The sequence below is a fragment of the Neophocaena asiaeorientalis genome, unplaced genomic scaffold (genome assembly GCF_003031525.2).
Source record: "Neophocaena asiaeorientalis asiaeorientalis breed wild unplaced genomic scaffold, Neophocaena_asiaeorientalis_V1.1 scaffold7, whole genome shotgun sequence".
Lineage (NCBI taxonomy): Eukaryota > Metazoa > Chordata > Mammalia > Artiodactyla > Phocoenidae > Neophocaena > Neophocaena asiaeorientalis.
This window is the reverse complement of record NW_020185337.1, coordinates 13489339-13497863: the sequence shown is the minus strand read 5'-3', so window position 1 is coordinate 13497863 and position 8525 is coordinate 13489339.

The window sequence follows — 8525 nt, the reverse complement described above, 5'->3', positions numbered from 1 at the left end:
GACAAACACTTTCTCCTTTAACCTTCACCAAGTAGCCAAGGGACCCTTTATAGGAATGAGCTCACAATAAGTACCAGGCATTTTGAAATCAGACATGAGTGTCTTAGAGGCTACCTATACTCCAGATATTGGCTTTTCATATTTAAAATATTTTAAATTTATGTTAAAATTTTTTTCTTTCTGGAATACAGCTAATTTAGTCCTTTTAAAATTTTTGAACAAAAGTATAGCAACAACAGCAAATCAAAGAGCACAACACCCATTTCAGTCCAATACTCTGAATCTCCAACGCTTGAAGAATTGAATGTGCTTTTAAACTTGGAAAATGTGTTCCCCACTATTTATCCTAAATGCCACTATAATTATAACCATTTCAAACTTATTCCTATAATTCTTTCTGCAAGATATCCAATTAGAATAAAGTGTTAATCTAAGCAATGAAAACAGAATGGAAACCTGCAATTATATAGTCAAACTTTTCTCATGTTAGAACAGAATGAAGAAAGGCATTATTTAATTAAAATACCAAATGCCACAATCCATGAGGAAAACCAAGCATAATGTAAGTACAGAAGACAGAAGGTGATATTAAAGACAAAACCTCATGTCTAATACTTGACATTATGTATGAACTTGAATTATACCCCAAAGAAATATTCCTATTCTTGGTGGTAACCATTAGTGAATGTATTTCATGTACATTATTTTTAAAACATAGCATGGGGAAAACAAATGTTGCCTGCTCCTCCTTCAGCTAGACACAAGTTCCTGGTACACAGGTCTGATCCAGAGCATGTTTCATTACACCCAGCCTGTTTTGCTCTTATAACCAGTCCCTTTGACCATCGGAAATTACAAACCCTTATTGCAACCCCATCTTAAAATGTCTTTTGTAGCTCCTTCACCCAAATCAAGAGTAAGAATACTGAGAACCAAATAAGACTAAAAGGGAAACTGTTGCTTGCAATCCTATTAACAATACTTACTTACAGGAATAAGTCCTGCAAGTTTAAATATTAAAAAAAGCAATAATGCAAGTACTTAGTTTAAAAATGTTAATGAAGTTTTCACTGAAATGTACTAGCTGGCATTCTATTTCATGTTATTAAGTTATAAGTGAGTTTGATGAGTCATAACTTCCTGATTATCCGCAGGGAAGTCTGACCAAACTATTGGCAATTTGTAGTTAATGTTTATTTAATAAGTAAACAGAGAATATTCAGTTTCCAGAATTACTATATGTGTACCATGAAATAAAGAATACATGTATATATGAATATAAGAAGTAAATATGAAAAATCATAGTATATCAATGAAGAGAATCATGTCTAATAAGAAAGCTTATTATTACTATTATAGAGATAAGTGTAACTAGCCTAGCCTGTCATGGATATACTATAGATATTTTTCCCAGGTTCAAGGGTCAGAACAAATACATATATACATATATATGTGTATATATATATATATATATAATAGTATATAAAATATATATATGCAGGTTTAAAGGTCAGAAAATATGTTACTGTATTTATGCCACATATACAAAATATATATCATTAATTAAAGTGTTCAAAAATATTTGCCTTAAAAAGATGCAGGCTATATTACACTTATCGTCATTCTAAGCACTTAGATACATACATAATGTACTAGGCATTCTATAGGATAGAACAAAACTGTATGAGAAGATGGAGTTGTAAATACAAGATTCTCCCTTAAGAAAAACTGACCCTGTCCTGCCTGCCCTCCCTATAGCATGTGACTGTGTTCATCCTTTTCCTCCTTATTGACATTGTCTTCTTTAGTTGGTAGAGCAACATATTCCATATTCTTCTGCCTTTTTCCTCCCTTATGGCTTTTTTTTTTTTTGTCTTCTCTTCAGGATTCCTCTTCCCTTTCCTGCATTTTTAATATTGCCTATCCCATTATTCCAGGTTTCTAGCCTAAATTTTCTTCTCTTGCTTATGGAACACACTTTCAGTAAGTGATCTCATCTTTCCTATAGTGTCAATGTCCATGCTCTTAACCCTTGTTTATATCTCCAGTTCAACTCATTGACGTGCCCATACTGTTAAAAGTCAAATCTGTATTTCCAGCTCAGATCTTTCTCCTGAGACATGGTGCCTACTAGATAATCCAACTGCTTCACAGCACGTCAAACTTAGCTTGTCTAAAATCAAATCCTTAATTTTGCTGACCTTATAGCTTAAAACTTTTTCTTCCCTTCTTATTTCCTATTTCAATCAATGACACCACCACACACCTATTTGAATAAGCTGGAAATCTAGATGTCCAGTTTGACATCACCTGCCCTCACCACCTACATCCATTTTGGCACATTGTCTTGTCAGTTTTGCCTCTTTGACAGTTCTCAGCAATGTCCCTCATTTTCCATCCCTTTTTACCAGGCAGTCTTAATTAAAGTCTATACCGTTTCTTATGTGGCTGATTGAGTATCCACCTAACTGATTTTCACCTTCTTGGCTGTCCTATCAAAGACATAATAAAGACAGAATGATCTCCCTAAAATGCAAATATTATCATGTCATTTTGTTTTTAATACTGTATGGCTCATCAAATCTTTTAAGGTTAGAAGATTCTAAATTCCCTGGTGTTTATAGAAGTCTCCTCATATGCAACTTGCAACTCTTGCTCATTTTCCTGCCACTCAGTTCCTGAAACTCTACTGTCATAAGTAAAATGTTGCATTCTGTATATACTGTCCATTCTATATATAATGTCTTTGTGTACATTGCTCACTCTAAGACACTTTTCCTTTCTCACCTCCATTAACTTTCTCTCTCCTGCTCATTCCTACCCTTCTGAATCACACACACACACACACACACACACACACACACACTTCATTTGGATCAATACAGTTGTTTCTTCAAAATCAGCCTGAATCTTGGAGAAGATTCTCCCATGACAAAACCACTCAAAATATTAAGCTCCCACATGTTCTGATGAATACCTCTTTTAAAACCATTTTACATTACATCTGAATAAACTGTTTTTTTTATTCTCCCTCTAAACTGAAAAGTCCTTCTTCTTAGAATAATTCTGGCACATAGGAAGTGTTCAAATTGGTAGTTCTAATTAATAAGTAATGTGGGGAGAACTTATTAAAAAAAATCCATCCCATTTAAAATGTAGTTTTCAGAAGTCAAGGCTATGGTGTTTGTTACTGTTATTGAAAAAAAAAGATTTAAAAAAATGCTTTATTTTCCTCTAAGTTCCTCTTTGTTAAATAGTAACAAAGTATAGCTCTCAGCATATTTTTCAGCGCAAATCTGTAAGTACTATAATTAATTCTTTTTCAATTGTTCTTAATTTACCTTTTAAATTTAAGGTTCACCATAAGCAATACTTTAAATATACTTCTTAAAATGAACTTTTAATTTGTCACTGTTCTCCTCAAACTTTCCAGTGACCCCAGCTTATTAAAAAGAAGATCCAAACTCTTTGCAGTCTACAATCCCTCTCTGATTACACCGCCTTCCATATAACATCCTCTTAATAAATATTATTGAGTGAATTTACTGTTGAATATGTTATATTTTCAGCATTCTCAGGAAGGCAATATATGGAATTGCATTGAAACATTCCTCAGATAAAACGATAATTGTTTACATTCTCCATGGAGCTCATTTGCTGCTGGTTTCAGCCACCTATTTAACGTGATGCAGTCATAGATATTTCCTTTATACTATAAAACCATCTCAAAATGAGGATTACAAAATGTATGTTTTGTAAAGTTTCTATGTGCTGTATAATTACTATGGAGAAAGCATATGTTGAGAATTAAAATGTTTTAAGTTTAGACCCTAAATTTACTGCAAAATTATGTGTTTGGTTTCCTAAAAACTGATATAATGAATACTGAAGGCTATGTCAGGTATTTATTTGAAAACAGCTTTGTAGCCTTTGGGAAATTCTTTATTCTATGTAATCACTTAAGAGTAAAAGGATGAATCTGAAACTACGAGAGGAGTATTACAGACGATTAGAATGAATTTAGTTAAATGGAGGGAAAAAATTAACCTTGAACTTGCTATGGTATACCAGATATACTGAAATTGTAGTCCCTCCTTTGAACATAATGACTTCATTCTACAAGCAGCATTAAGTAGTACTTTTCCATACATATTGTATAAAGGTGTATATTGTTCCTTGGTTAACCACCATCTCTTGTCTTAAAAATAAAATGGATTTTCCATCGTTAAATGTTTAAATGAAGGAATGTGAAATGTCGTCTATTTCTTCATACTTTTTTGGAGTAATAATGTCTTTTGTGATTTCTTTTTTCTCTTTTTGTCAGCACTTAAGATCTTTTATAAAAAAGGACCTGTCCACAGAGTGGGAGTGTAGAAATACACAATTAAAACAAGTCTTTATTACTTTACTGTTTGTTAATTAACTGAACAGCTTCATCAGCAGATCTATCAAGTTTTCTTTCCTGAAGTTTTAAAGACTAAGTAATGTGAGAATGAGTCTCTTGTGCAGTATGTGTGGTATGGAACAATTGGATTCATTTTCATCTCATATTCAATAGCATGGTGTGAAAATCAATGAGGAGTGAAGGTGTGGGTAATTAAAAGATGCTTTGTTTTCATTTTATATAAAATGCCTTTAATCTGTTTGCAAAAAAAATCCCTTAAAACAAACAAGCAAAAAGCCATACATATACACAAAAGACAAAAGTCATGTGAATTAGAAAGGTATTCAAGTTAGTGCAAAGAGTGAGTATTAACTGAAAATGAATTTACTGCGAATGAGAATCATGCAATAAAATGATTGACTTTAAAACAAAAATCTCATCGTGCCATTCCCTTATTAAACCACTGCAAGTGGTTTACACTAATAAAGACCTAATAGAGACGTGGGTCCCTGCATGTATCACCAACCTCCTCTGCCAGCCCTACCCCACTGTCTTAACTCTAAGCTCAGAGCTGTTCTTTGAGTTCTTTGATATGCCATGCTCCTCTGGGCCTCAGGGACATCCAACATGTTGTTTCTTCTGCTTGGAAAACAATTACTTTTCTCCACTAATCCAATTTTTACTCATATTTCAGAATTCAGAGGGGAGTGTTCTCTGAGAATTCTTCTGGATCACCTGCAGCAGGTGGAGGTGCAGATGGGGGAGATGTCACCACTTAGAAAATATTTAAGAGCATATAGAGCAATTTTTATTGTACTAGTGTCTGCTGGACTGAGTATTGCTGCCCTTTAGTGCTCAAGGACCAGGATGCTAAACGATCCACAATGTGAGGTCAGTTTTGCACATTGAAATATTGTCCCTCTCAAAATGCAAATAGTGTCCCCATTGAGAAATACTGATTGAGAGAATAGATCAAGTCCTTTATTAAAATTTATATTAGCTCTCTGTAATTTTAAGTAAATAATTTTATTGGTTATTTAATATTAGGCCAAATAAAATTATTGGGCGAGGGGCAGGGGTCTTTATTTCTGATGTGTTCTTCTAAGTAAAGAGAATTAAAGAAGTGTGACATTCTTGACCTCTGATTCAGCATTCAGAATGTTCCTTTACGCATTCTCCCTTATGGAAGACAAAAGGCTCCTTTGATTTGTAAATTTGGAAAATATAACCCAAGGATCCTGTTCAGACTTCCTTGGGAATGGGCTGCCAACCATCCTGCTCCTCCTTAGGGAAACTTCACAGTATTGCTAGGTGTTGGGGGGTAAGTCTGCCTAATTGTGGATTACAATCCACAAACCCATTAACTTTTCTCACGAAACTGCATCTTCTACCAATAATAAAAATGATATTTAGCTTCCATCTGATACTCTTTCAGACTTTTAACTTGTTAGCGCCCCTTACAAAACGCATCATTTCCTTCTTAGGCCAGACCGCCTTTAAGAAACAAGTCACAGGAAGCAAAATTTTAGAGAGCAAAATAAAAGCAAATATAAACAAAGTAACAGGGCTTCTGGTGTGGCCACGCCTTTGGTTATGGACAAAGTATTTTGATTCGGGTTTTTCATTTGTGCAGTTAGGTTTCAACTTCTGCTGCCTGGACAAAACGCTTTCAAGCCAGACACAGGATCTTGTAAAGGGATGCTTAGGTGTTAGCTAGTGGACAGGCGCAGGTAACCTGGCAAGTAGAACTGAGGCCACAGAGACCTTAGTGAAGGCATAGGCCTGAGAAAGATGAGAGAATCAGACCAAGCATAAGCCTCAGCAGAACTGCTGTGTCTTCATGATATAGATGTCTTCAGGCTTCAAGATGTTAACAAGCAGAGCTTTTCCTGAACAGGCACTGGTCAGGCAAAGCTACCTCTGTGGGAAAGAGAGTCTGTCCAGTTATGGGTCTCTTAAACAACAGGAAGGAACTACGCTTTCTCAAATCTCAAAGGTGGGTAAGCTCTTTATGTGCTGGAGAGCCCTAGGGAGTCTCTAGATTTAAGTTATTAGACAGAGGTCTAGGTAAATAGCATTAGGTCAGCTGCCCAAAATTCCATTCTGAATTCAGGACCAAGAAAGAAAATCTGGAGGAACAGTTGGAAACTACTCAGATCACTACTGGGTGTGGTTCAAAGTGATTTGGTCATTATAACTGGGCCTGCAGTTTTTCCCCATGCTCTAATAGAGTATTCCCCAAAACTTCATGGACACCAAAAATGGAGAAATGGCAAAGTCAGCAGAAGCACAGGACTGTGGAATTGTTCCTTCCCAACCCCGGAGACCCAGACTTCAGAAGCTTCAACAGCAGCTTAAATTCAGAAAGGGAGTCAGTGGCAGCAGCAACTGGGCACAGGACTAAATTGTCAATTCACAGGAAATGGTGACAGCTGTATTACTAGACAAACCTCACCCGGAATGCTGCACCAAGTGCTAGGGACTCAAAGCTGAGAGAAAATGGACATTAAAAGATTTTGGAATGTATCAACTTAGAAAGAAGAGAAAAAAGTAAGATTGGGTGACTGTGTCTATCACTGCCATGAAACTCTCAAGAGCCACTTTCTGAGAGAGGTTATGGTAGACATAGGAGCCTTCCACCATCCGCCTCCCCTAATGTGTTAAATGTACAGTACAAAAATTCATCAATTCCACCTTACTAGAGGTTTCTCCTATTAGTTCAGGTTAACAGTTCTTAATTCTGTAAAATTTACTAGCGTTCTGTTGAGGATAAACCTAAATACTTTTCTCTACTTACTCCACTTCTTAAACTCTTGAAATGCTTCTGTATTCTTTGGCCAAAATTGAGGGAAAGCTTTTTTACTTTGTCCTCATATTTGTTTGAGCTTTTATTATCAGTTTCTTATTGTCTTCTTTCATTCTCTTGCAAAATCTCTAGTATGGTATATTAGAAAGGTGACTGGACATAATTTGGGATAAGGAATTTTTAGCCCTGGTAACAGAGTAGTCTTTAGTATTAATTTATTCGGTGACAAACTAATAGTTATGTATACCAAAATCCATTCTCTTCTTCTTTAGTAATTGCATCCTGTATTTTATTTATGTGCCCAATGGAAAGACTCTATTTTCCGCCTTCCCTACTATTCATTAAACATGGCCTTGTCACTAATTAAGGACCAATGAATATAACCAGAAAAGTGTGTAATTTCAAGGAAAATTCCTTAGATGATATCTGGCATGTGCCCTTCACCTATTTTTTGTTCTTTCTTGTTTTCCCTCCATACTGCTTCTTGAAAAGTAGATGTGATGGTTGGAGATCTAGCAGCCACCTTGAAGTATAAAAACAAGGACCACATGCTAGAGATGGGGAAGCAGAGACCTAAAAGGAACCTGGATTCCTGATGAGTCTTCTACTTGAGAGAATGAAAGTTTTTATATACAGTGGTATTAGGGTTCTCCAGAGAAATAGAACCAATAGGATAGACATAGATACAGATATAGATATAGATAGATATCAATACAATGAGATTTATTATAGGAGTTGGTCCACAAGTTTATTTAAGCTGAGAAGTCCCACTATCTGCCGTCCGTCAACTGGACAGCCAAGGAAAGCCAATGTTTTTTTAAAAATGTTTCTTGGCACTTTCTTTTTATATGTTTTGCTTATTATGAATCCTTTGCTATGTTCACGTTCATTATTTTTCTTTTTATAACTTGTTCTTTGTATACTAAGGAAATGAGCTCCTTAAATCTCATGTATTACACATACTTTTCTTACTTTGCAATTTTTTACGTCACCATATTTTTCCTGCAATTAAAATAATTATTTGGTCAAATTTATTAGCTTTTCCCCCCTTCTTCATTGTTTTTAGGTTTTATGTCAACCTTCTTTCCCCACTTATCACAATTTCTTCTAGAATTTATTATTGTTATTCTTTTTTGTAATTAATATTTGGATCACTCTGAAGCTGGTTTTTGTACAATAGCATGTTTAGCTGCCAACTTCATTTTTTAATTTAATTTTTTTTGCCTAGGTGTATAGTCATTTGCCCAAGACCATGTTCCAGCATCCTTATTTCTTTATGAATAGTATTTTATATTTTTCATGTACTAAATTTCCATATATATATATATATATATA